Genomic DNA, 16428 nt, shown 5'->3' on the forward strand with positions numbered 1-16428 from the left:
AAAGAACGCCATTGCAAAGTGCGCCGTGGCTGCAATGAGAAAAGGATACAAGATGTTTGCAGTTCAAGATGGAGGATGGTGCGCAGCCAGTGCTACAGCGGACCAGACCTTCGACAAGTACGGCACATCTGCAGCCTGTGGGTCCGATGGCGAAGGTGGACCGGGGGCCAATCAGGTTTATCTCATCAAAGGTAAAATGTCAAATAGGTGTGTATTAAATACACAAAAAATAAAATGCGGGGTTTTCTTGTGGAAAAAAGACCTAATGAACTAGGACGAAGGACTAGTAAGTACTTCATCTTTATCAAACATTGAATTTGCATGGTCTTATTTGTTCCGACTTGCTTTAACAGTATACAGATTTGTCATGAAATTGTAGATAAGAAATAGAATGGCAACTCGCGTTCTGCTCCGATTATCTCAATTGTTGCGTAGAGTTTATTTGACTTTTTTTTTTACTAAAATGCACTTTATTGTCGTAAACATGTTGCCTTTGCGAAATCTGGTCATGTTGCATGGCATTTTAGAAGATTTCATTCCACCGCTCCAGTCAAGAAATACTCTATATTTAATAAACGGTTCTATTTAAATAGACACTTGACTGCTTTGCTATTTCCCATTTATTAAGAATACATTCAAGAAGATCACTCCATTCTGATTGGACATATGCAGTAAAATTGTAATCTTCAACTTGTACTCTTGTATGGCAAGTAATGCAACGCCAATTGCAATAAGAGAGGCATAAACAAAACAAAGATGACCGAGAGGAATTTCTGTACTTTTAATACCAAGCAGGGACAAAACTTAACAAAAAATGATGACAAATTACTCTACAAAACACAGTACTCAAACCTGGATTAAAGGTCTTTCATAGCTTAACTGACGTTTATGTAGATACTTTTTTTCTTAAGGATTGGTCTAGCAATTTTTGGTAGCATTTATTGCAAAAAAATTCACTTGATATTCTCGCACAATTCCGAATTAATAGGTACTCGTCCAATTTTCAGAACGTTTTCCCTTTTGCGGTTTCCGTTTTCCTTGGTGGATTGTTTAGATCGGTTACTCTTTGTAAGCGGATCTAGGTTGAATAACAATAAAGAAATTCAAATAACACTCAGGAACGGGCAATTTTATTTGCGGCCTTTTCTTTTATATTTCCATTGTGATGTTGTGCCATAGTCTTGCAAAATCGTACAGCAATATAGTAAAAATTAAGATTGACTTTCCATCAGGTTTTGAAACCATCGGCTGCTTCAACGACACCTTGAATCGAGCCATCCAACCATTGGAAGGAAAAGATTCCATTCTGGATGGATCGCATGGTTCTCGAAAGAACGCGATTGCAAAGTGCGCCGTGGCTGCAATGAGAAAAGGATACAAGATGTTTGCAGTTCAAGATGGAGGATGGTGCGCGGCCAGTGCTACAGCGGACCAGACCTTCGACAAGTACGGCAGATCTGCAGCCTGTGGGTCCGATGGCGACGGTGGACCGGGGGCTAATGAGGTTTATGTCATCAAAGGTAAAATGTCAAAAAAGTGTCTATTAAATGCACAAAAAATAAAATGCTGTGTTTTCTCTTGGAAAAAAGACCTAATGAACTAGGACAAAGGACTAGTGTGTACTTCATCTTTATCAAACACTGAATTTGCATGGTTGTATTTGTTCCGACGGGCTTTAACACTGTACAAATTTGTCATGAAATTGTAGATGAGAAATAGAATGGCAACTTGCGTTCTGCTCCGATTATTTCAATTGTTGTGTACAGTTTATTTGACTTTTTTTTTTAGTAAAATACACTTTGTCGTAAACATGTTGCTTTTGCGAAATCGGGTCATGTTGCATGGCATTTTAGAAGATTTAATTCCACCGCTCCAGTCAAGAAATACTCTATATTTAATAAACGGTTCTATTCAAATAGACACTTGATTGCTTTGCTATTTCCCATTTATTAAGAATACATTCAAGAAGATCACTCCATTCTGATTGGACATATGCAGTAAAATTGTAATCTTCAACTTGTACTCTTGTATGGCAAGTAATGCAACGCCAATTGCAATAAGAGGGGCATAAACAAAAGAAAGGTGACCCAGAGGAATTTTTGTACTTTTAATACCAAGCAGGGGCAAAACTTAACAAAAGATGATGACAAATTACTCTACAAAACACAGTACTCAAACCTGGATTAAAGGTCTTTCATAGCTTAACTGACGTTTATGTAGGTCCCTTTTTTCTTAAAAATTGGTCTAGCAGTTTTTGGTAGCATTTATTGCAAAAAAATTCACTTGATATTCTCGCACAATTCCGAATTAATAGGTACTCGTCCAATTTTCAGAACCTTCTCCTTTTTGCGGTTTCCGTTTTCCTTGGTGGATTGTTTAGATCGGTTACTTTTTGTAAGCGGATCTAGGTTGAATAACAATAAAGAAATTCAAATAACACTCAGGAACGGGCAATTTTATTTGGGGCCATTTTTTTTATATTTCCATTGTTATGTTGTGCCATAGTCTTGCAAAATCGTACAGCAATATAGTAAATATTAAGATTGACTTTCCATCAGGTTTTGAAACCATCGGCTGCTTCAAAGACAGCTTGAATCGAGCCATCCAACCATTGGAAGAAAAAGATTCAATTCTGGATGGATGGTATGGTGCTCGAAAGAACGCCATTGCAAAGTGCGCCGTGGCTGCAATGAGAAAAGGATACAAGATATTTGCAGTTCAACATGGTGGATGGTGCGCAGCCAGTGCTACAGCGGACCAGACCTTCGACAAGTACGGCAGATCTGCAGCCTGTGGGTCCGATGGCGAAGGTGGACAGGGGGCCAATCAGGTTTACGTCATCAAAGGTAAAATGTCAAAGAAGTGTCTATTAAATGCACAAAAAATAAAATGCGGTGTTTTCTTGTGGAAAAAAGACCTAATGAACTAGGACGAAGGACTAGTGTGTACTTCATCTTTATCAAACACTGAAATTGCATGGTCGTATTTGTTCCCACGGGCTTTAACAGTCTACAAATTTGTCATAAAATTTTAGATAAGAACTAAAATGGCAACTCGCGTTCTGCTCCGATTATTTCAATTGTTGTGTACAGTTTATTTGACTTTTTTTTTTAGTAAAATACACTTTATTGTCGTAAACATGTTGCTTTTGCGAAATCGGGTCATGTTGCATGGCATTTTAGAAGATTTAATTCCACCGCTCCAGTCAAGAAATACTCTATATTTAATAAACGGTTCTATTCAAATAGACACTTGATTGCTTTGCTATTTCCCATTTTTTAAGAATACATTCAAGAAGATCACTCCATTCTGATTGGACATATGCAGTAAAATTGTAATATTCAACTTGTACTCTTGTATGGCAAGTAATGCAACGCCAATTGCAATAAGAGGGGCATAAACAAAAGAAAGGTGACCGAGAGGAATTTTTGAACTTTTAATACCAAGCAGGAGCAAAACTTAACAAAAAATGATGACAAATTACTCTACAAAACACAGTACTCAAACCTGGATTAAAGGTCTTTCATAGCTTAACTGACGTTTTTGTAATTCGTTTTTTTCTTAAGAATTGTTCTAGCAATTTTAGGTTGCATTTAATCCAAAGAGAAAATTCACTTGATAGTCTCGCACAATTCCGAATTAATAGGTACTCGTCCAATTTTCAGAACGTTTTCCTCTTTGCGGTTTCCGTTTTCCTTGGTAGATTGTTTAGATCGGTTACTTTTTGTAAGCGGATCGAGGTTGAATAAGAATAAAGAAATTCAAAGAACACTCAGTAACGGGCAATTTTATTTGCGGCCTTTTCTTTTATATTTCCATTGTGATGTTGTGCCATAGTCTTGCAAAATCGTACAGCAATATAGTAAATAATAAGATTGACTTTCCACAAGGTTTTGAAAGCATCGGCTGCTTCAAAGAAAGCTTGAATCGAGCCATCCAACCATTGGAAGAAAAAGATTCCATTCTGGATGGATCGTATAGTTCTCGAAAGAACGCCATTGCAAAGTGCGCTGTGGCTGCCATGAGAAAAGGATACAAGATATTTGCAGTTCAAGATGGAGGATGGTGTGCAGCCAGTGCTACAGCGGACCAGACCTTCGACAAGTACGGCACATCTGCAGCCTGTGGGCCCGATGGCGAAGGTGGACCGGGGGCCAATCAGGTTTATTTCATCAAAGGTAAAATGTCGAAGCAGTGTCTGTTAAATGCACCGGGGAGAATTTTTGTACTTTTAATGCCAAGCAGGGGCAAAACTTAACAAAAAATGATGGCAAATTACACTACAAAACACAGTACTCAAACCTGGATTAAAGGTCTTTTATAGCTTAACTGACGTTTTTGGAAGTCGTTTTTTTCTTAAGAATTGGTCTAGCAATTTTTGGTTACATTTATTGCAAAAAAAAATTCACTTGATAGTCTCGCACAATTCCGAATTAATAGGTACTCGTCCAATTTTCAGAACGTTTTCCTTTTTGCGGTTTCCGTTTTCCTTGGTGGATTGTTTAGATCGGTTTTTTTTTTTGTAAGCGGATCGAGGTTGTATAAGAAAAAAGAAATTCAAAGAACACTCAAGAAATGGCAATTTTATTTGCGGCCATTTCTTTTATATTTCCATTGTGATGTTGTGCCATAGTCTTGCAAAATCGTACAGCAATATAGTAAATATTAAGGTTGACTTTCCATCAGGTTTTGAAACCATCGGCTGCTTCAAAGACACCTCCAATCGAGCCATCCAACCATTGGAAGAAAAAGATTCCATTCTTGATGGATCGTATGGTGCTCGAAAGAACGCCATTGCAAAGTGCGCTGTGGCTGCAATGAGAAAAGGATACAAGATGTTTGCAGTTCAAGATGGAGGATGGTGCGCAACCAGTCCTACAGCGGACCAGACCTTCGACAAGTACGGCACATCTGCAGCCTGTGGGTCCGATGGCGAAGGTGGACCCTGGGCCAATCAGGTTTATCTCATCAAAGGTGAAATGTGGAAGAAGTGTCTATTAAATGCACAAAAGATAAAATGCGGTGTTTTCTTGTGGAAAAATGAGGCAATGAACTAGGACGAAAGACTAGTGTGTACTTCATCTTTATCAAACACTGAATTTGCATGGTCGTATTTGTTCCGACGGGCTTTAACAGTGTACAAATTTGTTATGAAATTGTAGATAAAAACTAGAATGGGAACTTGTATTCTGCTCCGATTATTTCATTTGTTGTGTACAGTTTATTTGACTTTTTTTTTACTAAAATCCACTTTATTGTCGTAAACATGTTGCTTTTTCGAAATCTGGTGATGTTGTATGGCATTTTAGAAGATTTAATTCCACCGCTCCAGTCAAGAAATACTCTATATTTAATAAACGGTTCTATTCAAATAGACATTTGATTACTTTGCTATTTCCCATTTATTAAGAATACATTCAAGAAGATCACTCCATTGTGATAGGACATATGCAGTAAAATTGTAATCTTCAACTTGTACTCTTGTATGGCAAGTAATGCAACGCCAATTGTAATAGGGGGGGCATAAACAAAAGAAAGGTGACCGAGAGGAATTTTTGTACTTTTAATACCAAGCAGGGGCAAAACGTAACAAAAAATGATGACAAATTACTCTACAAAACACAGTACTCAGACCTGGATTAAAGGTCTTTCATAGCTTAAATGACGTTTTTGTAAGTCGTTTTTTTCTTAAGAATTGGTCTAGCAATTTTGTGTTGCATTTATTGCAAAAAAAATTCACTTGATATTCTCGCACAATCCCGAATTAATAGGTACTCGTCCAATTTTCAGAACGTTTTCTCTTTTGTGGTTTCCGTTTTCCTTGGTAAATTGTTTAGATCGGTTACTTTTTGTAAGCGGATCTAGGTTGTACAAGAATAAAGAAATTCAAATAACACTTAGGAACGGGCAATTTAATTTGAGGCCTTTTCTTTTATATTTCCATTGTGATGTTGTGCCATAGTGTTGCAAAATCGTACAGCAATATAGTAAATATTAAGATTGACTTCCCATCAGGATTTGAAACCATCGGCTGCTTCAAAGACACCTCCAATCGAGCCATCCAACCATTGGAAGAAAAAGATTCCATTCTGGATGGATCGTCTCATGCTCGAAAGAACGCCATTGCAAAGTGCGCTGTGGCTGCAATGAGAAAAGGATACAAGATGTTTGCAGTTCAAGATGGAGGATGGTGTGCAGCCAGTGCTACAGCGGACCAGACCTTTGACAAGTACGGCAGATCTGCAGCCTGTGTGTCCGATGGCAAAGGTGGACTGTGGGCCAATCAGGTTTATGTCATCAAAGGTAAAATGTCAAAGAAGTGTCTATTAAATACACAAAAAATAAAATGCGGTGTTTTCTTGTGGAAAAAAGACCTAATGAACTAGGGCGAAGGACTAGTGTGTACTTCATCTTTATCAAACACTCAATTTGCATGGTCGTATTTGTTCCGACGGGCTTTAACAGTGTACAAATTTGTCATGAAATTGTAGATAAGAACTAGAATGGCAATTTGCGTTCTGCTCCGATTATTTCAATTGTTGTGTAGAGTTTATTTGACTTTTTTTTTACTAAAATGCACTTTATTGTCGTAAACATGTTGGTTTTGCGAAATCTGGTCATGTTGCATGGCATTTTAGAAGATTTAATTCCACCGCTCCAGTCAAGAAATACTCTATATTTAATAAACGGTTCTATTCAAATAGACACTTGATTGCTTTGCTATTTCCCATTTATTAAGAATACATTCAAGAAGATCATTCCATTCTGATTGGACATATGCAGTAAAATTGTAATCTTCAACTTGTACTCTTGTATGGCAAGTAATGCAACGCCAATTGCAATAAGAGGGGCATAAACAAAAGAAAGGTGACCGAGAGAAATTTTTGTGCTTTTAATACCAAGCAGGGGCAAAACTTAATGAAAAAATGATGACAAATTACTCTACAAAACACAGTACTCAAACCTGGATTAAACGTCTTTCATAGCTTAACTGACGTTTTTGTAAGTCGTTTTTTCCCTAAGAATTGGTCTAGCAAATTTGGGTTGCATTTATTGCAAAAAAAATTCACTTGATATTCTCGCACAATTCCGAATTAATAGGTACTCGTCCAATTTTCACAACGTTTTCCTTTTGCGGTCTCCGTTTTCCTTGGTGGATTGTTTAGATCGGTTACTTTTTGTAAGCGGATCGAGGTTGCATAAGAATAAAGAAATTCAAAGAACACTTAGGAACGGGCAGTTTTATTTGCGGCATTTTCTTTTATATTTCCATTGTGATGTTGTGCCATAGTCTTGCAAAATCGTACAGCAATATAGTAAATATTAAGATTGACTTTCCATCAGGTTTTAAAACCATCGGCTGCTTCCAAGACACCTCCAATCAAGCCATCCAACCATTGGAAGGAAAAGATTCCATTCTGGATGGATCGTATGGTGCTCGAAAGAACGCCATTGCAAAGTGCACTGTGGCTGCAATGAGAAAAGGATACAAGATGTTTGCAGTTCAAGATGGAGGATGGTGCGCGGCCAGTGCTACAGCGGACCAGACCTTCGACAAGTACGGCACATCTGCAGCCTGTGGGCCCGATGGCGAAGGTGGACCGGGGGCCAATCAGGTTTATCTCATCAAAGGTAAAATGTCGAAGAAGTGTCTATGAAATGCACCGAGAGGAATTTGTGTACTTTTAATACCAAGCAGGGGCAAAACTTAACAAAAAATGATGACAAATTACACTACAAAACACAGTACTCAAACCTGGATTAAAGGTCTTTCATAGCTTAACTGACGTTTTTGTAAGTGTTTTTTTTCCTAAGAATTGGTCTAGCAATTTTTGGTTGCATTTATTGCAAAAAAAAATTCACTTGATAGTCTCGAACAAATCCGAATTAATAGGTACTCGTCCAATTTTCAGAACGTTTTCCTTTTTGCGGTCCCCGTTTTCCTTGGTGGACTGTTTAGATCGGTTACTTTTTGGAAGCGGATCGACGTTGCATAAGAATAAAGAAATTCAAAGAACACTTAGGAACGGGCAATTTTATTTGCGGCATTTTCTTTTATATTTCCATTGTGATGTTGTGCCATAGTCTTGCAAAATCGTACAGCAATATAGTTAATATTAAGATTGACTTTCCATCAGGTTTTAAAACCATCGGCTGCTTCCAAGACACCTCCAATCGAGCCATCCAACCATTGGAAGGAAAAGATTCCATTCTGGATGGATCGTATGGTGCTCGAAAGAACGCCATTGCAAAGTGCACTGTGGCTGCAATGAGAAAAGGATACAAGATGTTTGCAGTTCAAGATGGAGGATGGTGCGCAGCCAGTGCTACAGCGGACCAGACCTTCGACAAGTACGGCACATCTGCAGCCTGTGGGGCCGATGGCGAAGGTGGACCGTTTGCCAATCAGGTTTATCTAATCAAAGGTAAAATGTCGAAGAAGTGTCTATGAAATGCACCGAGAGGAATTTTTGTACTTTTAATACCAAGCAGGGACAAAACTTAACAAAAAATGATGATAAATTACACTACAAAACACAGTACTCAAACCTCGATTAAAGGTCTTTCATAGCTTAACTGACGTTTTTGTAAGTCGTTTTTTCCTAAGAATTTGTCTAGCAATTTTTGGTTGCATTTATTGCAAAAAAAAATTTACTTGATAGTCTCGCACAATTCCGAATTAATAGGTACTCGTCCAATTTTCAGAACGTTTTCCCTTTTGCGGTTTCCGTTTTCCTTGGTGGATTGTTTACATCGGTTACATTTTGTAAGCGGATCGAAGTTGTATAAGAATAAAGAAATTCAAAGAACACTCCAGAAAGGGCAATTTTATTTGCGGCCTTTTCTTTTATATTTCAATTGTGATGTTGTGCCATAGTCTTGCAAAATCGTACAGCAATATAGTACAAATGAAGATTGACTTTCCATCAGGTTTTGAAACCATCGGCTGCTTCAAAGACACTTCCAGTCGAGCCATCCAACCATTGGAAGGAAAAGATTCCATTCTGGATGGATCGTATGGTGCTCGAAAGAACGCCATTGCAAAGTGCGCTGTGGCTGCAATGAGAAAAGGGTAAAAGATGTTTGCAGTTCAAGATGGAGGATGGTGCGCAGCCAGTGCTACAGCGGACCAGACCTTCGACAAGTACGGCATATCTGCAGCCTGTGGGTCCGATGGCGAAGGTGGACCGGGGGCCAATCAGGTTTATGTCATCAAAGGTAAAATGTGATTGAAGTGTCTATTAAATGCACAAAAAATAAAATGCGGTGTTTTCTTGTCCAAAAAAAGGCCTAATGAACTGGGACGAAGGACTGGTGTGTACTTGATCTTTATCAAACAATCAATTTGCATGGTCGTATTTGTTCCGACGGGCTTTAACAGTGTACAAATTTGTCAAGAAATTGTAGATCAGAACTAGAATAGCAACTTGCATTCTGCTCCGATTATTTCAATTGTTGTGTACAGTTTATTTGACTTTTTTTTTACTAAAATACACTTTATTGTCGTAAACATGTTGCTTTTGCGAAATCGGGTCATGTTGCATGGCATTTTAGAAGATTTAATTCCACCGCTCCAGTCAAGAAATACTCTATATTCAATAAACGGTTCTATTCAAATAGACACTTGATTGCTTTGCTATTTCCCTTTTATTAAGAATACATTCAAGAAGATCACTCCATTCTGATTGGAAAGATGCAGTAAAATTGTAATCTTCAACTTGTACTCTTGTATAGCAAGTAATGCAACGCCAATTGCAATAAGAGGGGCATAAACGAAAGAAAGGTGACCGAGAGGAATTTTTGAACTTTTAATGCCAAGGAGGGGGAAAACTTAACAAAATACTCTACAAAACACAGTACTCAAACCTGGATTAAAGGTCTTTCATAGCTTAACTGACGTTTTTGTAAGTCATTTTTTTCTTAAGAATTGGTCTAGCAATTTTTGGTTGCATTTATTGCAAAAAAAATTCACTTGATATTCTCCCACAATTCCGAATTAATAGGTACTCGTCCAATTTTCAGAACGTTTTCCCTTTTGCGGTTTCCGTTTTCCTTGGTAAATTGGTTAGATCGGTTACTTTTTGTAAGCGGATCTAGGTTGTACAAGAATAAAGAAATTCAAATAACACTTAGGAACGGGCAATTTTATTTGAGGCCTTTTCTTTTATATTTCCATTGTGATGTTGTGTTATAGTCTTGCAAAATCGTACAGCAATATAGTAAATATTAAGATTGACTTTCCATCAGGATTTGAAACCATCGGCTGCTTCAAAGACACCTCCAATCGAGCCATCCAACCATTGGAAGGAAAAGATTCCATTTTGGATGGATCGTATCATGCTCGAGAGAACGCCATTACAAAGTGCGCTGTGGCTGCAATGAGAAAAGGATACAAGATGTTTGCAGTTCAAGATGGAGGATGGTGCGCAGCCAGTGCTACAGCGGAGAAGACCTACTACAAGTACGGCAGATCTGCAGCCTGTGGGTCCGATGGTGAAGGTGGACCGTTGGCCAATCAGGTTTATGTCATCAAAGGTAAAATGTCAAAGAAGTGTCTATTAAATGCACAAAAAATAAAATGCGGTGATTTCTTGTGGAAAAAAGGCCTAATGAACTGGGACGAAGGACTAGTGTGTACATCACCTTTATCACTGAATTTGCATGGTCGTATTTGTTCCGACGGGCTTTAACAGTGTACAAATTTGTCATGAAATTGTAGATAAGAAGTAGAATGGCAACTTGCGTTCTGCTCCGATTATTTCAATTGTTGTGTACAATTTATTTGACTTTTTTTTTTTTTTACTAAAATACACTTTATTGTCATAAACATGTTGCTTTTGCGAAATCGGGTCATGTTGCATGGCATTTTAGAAGATTTAATTCCACCGCTCCAGTCAAGAAATACTCTACATTTAATAAACGGTTCTATTCAAATAGACACGTGATTGCTTTGCTATTTCCCATTTATTAAGAATACATTCAAGAAGATCACTCGCTTCTGATTGGACATATGCAGTAAAATTGTAATCTTCAACTTGTACTCTTGTATGGCAAGTAATGCAACGCCAATTGCAATTGCAATAAGAGGGCCATAAACAAAAGAAAGGTGACCGAGAGGAATTTTTGTACTTTTAATACCAAGGAGGGGCAAAATTTAACAAAAAATGATTACAAATTACTCTACAAAACACAAAACTCAAACCTGGATTAAAGGTCTTTCATAGCTTAACTGACGTCTTTGTAAGTCCTTTTCGTCTTAAGAATTGGTCTAGCAATTTTTGGTTGCATTTATTACTGGGTTGCCAGTACGACAAACTCAGTAGGAATCTGCTTTTATTTCCTGGTTTTTTTATTTTTTTCCGTGTCGGTAAAAGTCTTGCCTGTCACTCCCCTGCTAAGTGGTGACTTTGTGCATAGAGCCTTCTGTGCGTATTTTCTTAGTATCGAGAGGGTAGTGGAAAATGCGTAGATTTCTCTGGTGGACACAGTAGAACGGTGATTTTAACCGGCAATGGCGTCGAAAGTCATGTAACGCGAATGGCGTTTTAGTGGATCTTTGAACAAAATATACCCTTATGAAGCTCATGAATGGCAGGTCTATTGGATATACAGGCGGTGGAATCTTAAAAGCGACGAGTAATGGACTTCGACAACAATCTATCGCCCGTCGAGCCGAGATCAAAGTGAACTGTATTTACCTGAAGTATATGGTAGTTTGACATGATTGAGTTTCTTGCCTTCACGCACGCAATGAAATAGGAAGAGGTTATCGCCTCTAAGAGCAAATATGTTGTTTGTTTCGCTGGAAAAGGATTCTGTGGTATTTTCTGCCTTTGTGAATTATAATATCATGTTGTGTATTGAATTTCCGAGCTTAAGGTTGAAATGTGATATGGGAGAAGTTTTTTAGCATTGCTCTGTAAGCAGGAAGGGTTCACAGGCCTGTTGGAAGCGTGCTTGAGTTTCAACAAAATGAGCCCCCAAATCAGTGAAAAATTGTGACGCAGATGAATAATAAAGTAGCTGCCATTTCCAAAATGATGAAATTACCTGGTGATAAATAACGTCGAACGCGTCTTGGAGAGTAAATTTTGATTTTGCATAAACAAGAGTTGCGTGATTGTGATCTTTGTTTTGACTTCGCTCATTTCATTGTCAAACTTTATAACATTTGACTGAAAAAGTATCTTTTTTTTTTAACCCGGTATCTTGCCATCATTTGACACAGATGCTTCACTCTTTGGCGAGTAAACATGCCGCGGTAACTTAATCACGGCGCCCGCTGAATTCCGGCCATGTCACTTTCGATTTGGCGATTTATTTGAACGTAGCAAAAATCTTCCAAAATGTTTGTCGCTGATCGTAACTTTTTATATTCTATATTCACGGTTCAAAATTAATGTTGTTTTCATATCGGAAATATGTTATTCTCGATCGACCGTCCTGGAGACTTCCTTCTGCTCTTTCTAAAAACTGTGTGTCAATAGTTAGTTACTTTTTCATCAATATTTGATTTTGCATAAAGGAAGCTAACAAGATCTGTACTTTGCTGAGTTCGCATTTGTTAGCGTTAATAGTATTTTCGGTCCGATGCTTCTGTTTTATGAGGGGTATATTGTTTTGGTCTCCCATCCAAACACTAACCCCGCCGAACAGGGTTAACTTCAGTGAACTTCGGCATTACAAAGCTGTCAGATGCTCAGCGGGCACGCTTAAACTTGTGGTGAAAAGAAGTTTATCAACATGTCAGGCAAGAAGCCAATGTTTCTCACTTCCCATTTATTTTCTTCAATTATTCTGGGTTCAGTACTTTGCTAGTAACCACATTTCTTCTCAGGCTATTTACCCAAGACTTCTACCATGGCACTACAATGATAGACAATACCAAAACAATATCGTGCACTGTTAGAGCTACATATTACGCAAGGACAGATCTGTTTCGTCGTACAAACGTGTGAGGACCTGTGAGCCAAAGGGCCTCTTCTGGTATGACTTCTTAATGACCTTGAAAAAAATTGTTTGGAACGGTGCACGTACCACAGGCAACCCAGTGTACCCTCACGGGGGGTCTAGTCTGATTGGAAATTTTGGACTACCTTTCAAGAATCCCGTTTTATCCGGAAATTTTTTGTTTGGGAAGACGAAAATAGCCTTACCATTTACATTCCTACCGAAATTTCCGGATTTTTGTGGTAAATAGTATAACTCGGTATTCCGAATGATAATTGTTGGTTTGTCAATCGATATCCTTCGATGTACTGGTGTGAGAAATAACTTTGAACATTTCAATGCATCTGGACGCGGAAAAATTTCAACGATCGCATTTTCCATGGACTCTTAAGAGCAGTCCCCAAAAGGTGCAGCGACCTACAGTCATGATAATGTGAGTTGTTGACAGATGTAAAACAGGATTGTCTTTCAAACACTCTTTATTTTATGCTTATGACTCGTTTTTTATTATAAATATTTCTTTTACCCTCAGTCTGCATTTTATCTTTGGTCTGCAGTCTGCAGTCTGCATTTTACCCTCAGTCTGCATTTCACCCCCGGTATGCAGTTTGCAGTCTGCAGTCTGCATTTTACACTGACCGGAATGTTTTGGCCTTTGGAAGAAAACCAGTTTCAGATATTTCAAAAACTGGCAAATTTCACCCAACTTCCAAACTACAGAAACCCAATTGGTACGTCGAGTTTGGACATGAAATAACAACGGCTTTGAAGAACAACCTTTGTAAACTACTGTGTTAAAACATTTCTGGCGGCAATGAAAAATTACCCCGTCGAGAGATCAAAATGTGAAGAGTAGTTTGACAAGAAACTCCAACTGAATTTATGACACAAACCGCCCGCTGGCTTCGCAAAGCAAATTGTAACCGTTTTCATGGAGAGAAATATTGGAGAAAACCTTCGCAAAATTACTTAAGGGGCTTGCAGAAAAATTTTATATAGTGATGATGCTTTTGAACTTCGATCAACACACACCGCCCTTGTTTCAGTCCGGACTCGATCGAAACCACGACATAACATGAACCTTACCGTGTTTCTAAAAAATATCCATTATCTGTCTGATCAAAATAATCCTCCACTAAATCGTTATGTTTGGTAGTGTAATATATGTAGCTTGCTGGACATGTGATACACTTGTTTGCTCGAAATGTGTCGGTACCTGGCCGCAAACAAATTTACAGAAGTAACATTCCGTCACAGAACCAGGATATGTTGTAAGAACAAGATTGCGTGACGTATGACCTGGTCAAAGGTCAATAGCTATAATCCTTTCTTGGGTGTTAGCGTTTTCAGGTGTAAGTCTAAAGCGCGTGCTAGAAATACTAACTTTTGATGCAAAAAAACTTTTCATGCATTGATATCGAGTCGCTAGTTATTAACATTTCATTGCATGGCATCTTGAGGCTCGTTGGTGGACCATGCGGTCCCAGTTCATTTAACCTCGCGAATGCGGAGTGTGTTGCATTCGGCGAGTGTAGCAAAGATGTCTACAATCACCTCACGTATTGCAAAGTTAGCGACGACATTGCAGTGGACAGTGAATCAAAGCTAAGGTAGGAGGTTTCCTTTTAGATATTACAAATCCTTGAAAGCGATTTTTTCTTCACACATTTTTTAAAATTTAATCGGCATTTTTATTTCAGGCATTTTTGAGACAGAAGAGTCTCATTTAAAAATAACAGTGTGCCCAGGACATCAAGATTTGTTTGGGACTAAGTGACGGTGTTCGATCCCCACTTCTGCGGGGATCGATGCCCACAAGGGAAAATCCTCACCTCTAAAGGTTCAATATGGATTAAAAAAGGTACATTCAGCCTATGTTATGAGCGCCACTAATATGCTTGTACCAGTAGGCTGGGGTAAGTATTAAACATTTTTGTTATATTCTGGGTAAATTTGTATAAATTATTTTCGTTCCTGATAAATTAACCGCAATTTGTTTTCGCTGTTACTCTAGGGTGCGTAGTTTTACTAGCTCTCATGTGCATGCGGGAGAGAGAGGCTCGGGGGTGACGCATAAACGGAGAAAGTTGGCACAGAACACCGCTACTCAAACCTACTTTCCTAACAGAAAACCATTGGCGCCTTAAAAAATGATTTTTGGAGTCAAATCGTTTATTCAATTAGTGCTTCAGACACGCGAGTGGACGCCAAAAAACATGTTCTCATTCCCCCGGCCAACCTGTCACCCCAAAACCCTTGTGCACTTTCGTAAAAACCCATCTTACGTGGGAAAAAACGTCTGTAAAAAGAAAAAATGTTAATTATCCAGTATGCTCGCTGGGGCTTCGTTAAAATAGTTTTGGCGTTGTAAAACCTTCCCGACCACTTTTCCGTAGACATTGACACGCTGTGAATAAGAGATGATTGATCTATTATTATGTTCGTCCGGTTTCCTAATTTTCATGAATTATTTCATGGATAAAAACCACTTTGGAAACAAACATTTTTTGTTTGCGTGATCATTATCCGTCAAATTTGAACACCTTAGTCTACCAGCAGTCTCTCTTTTCGCTCAGGGATAGTCGAGGACCGAGGAAAACGAACAAGCGACCTACCGCGAAAATCATGACTTGCGTGTCGAGTCGTTAGTGTAATGAGCCAGCTCGACACGCAATTCACGTTTCCACGCCACGGGGCGATTTTCGCGGTAGCTCCGTTGTTCGTTTCCAAAAGGGTTTTTATCCATGTAATAATTCATGAAAATTAGGAAACCGGAAGAACATAATAAAGGACTGATAATTTCTTATTCACAACGTGCCAATGTCTACGGAGGGGTAACTTGTGAGGTTTTACAACACCAAAACTATTTTAACGAAACTGCACCGAGCCTACTTAATAAGTAACATTTTTTCTCAACAAGACTTTAGTCTTTTCACAGACGTTTTTTCCCACGTAAGATGGGTTTTTACGAGCGCGCACAAGGGTTTAGGCGTGGCAGGTTGGCCAGGGGAATGAGAACATGTATTTTGGCGATTCGCGCTCGTGCACTCGCGTGTCTAAAGCACTAATTGAATAAACGATTTGACTTGAAGAATCATGTTTTAACGCGCCAAAGGTTTTCTGTAAGGAAAGTACGTTTGAGCAGCGGTGTTCTGTGCCAACGTTCACCGTCCATGCGTTACCCCCGAGCCTGTCCCGCATGCACATGAGAGCTAGTAAAACTACGCACCCTAGAGTAACCGCGTAAACAAATTGCCGTTAATTTATCATGAACGAAAATAGTTTATACAATTTTACCCAGAATATAACAACAATGTTTAATACTTACGCGAGCCTACTGGTACAAGCATATTCGTGGCGCTCAAAACATAGGCTGAATGAGCCTTTTTCGATCCATATTGAGCCTTTGGGGCTGAAGATTTTCCCCTGTGAGCATCGATGCGCGCAGAAGTGGGGATCAAATACCGCCACTTGTTG

The 16428-nt window shown here is 38.8% G+C and overlaps 1 pseudogene; it reads left to right on the plus strand.

Moving 5' to 3' along the window:
* LOC138010200 (uncharacterized) overlaps positions 1 to 16428 on the plus strand; it is a 60521-nt pseudogene that overhangs the window by 14095 nt on the left and 29998 nt on the right.

Source organism: Montipora foliosa, chromosome 7 (genome assembly GCF_036669935.1).
Source record: "Montipora foliosa isolate CH-2021 chromosome 7, ASM3666993v2, whole genome shotgun sequence".
Lineage (NCBI taxonomy): Eukaryota > Metazoa > Cnidaria > Anthozoa > Scleractinia > Acroporidae > Montipora > Montipora foliosa.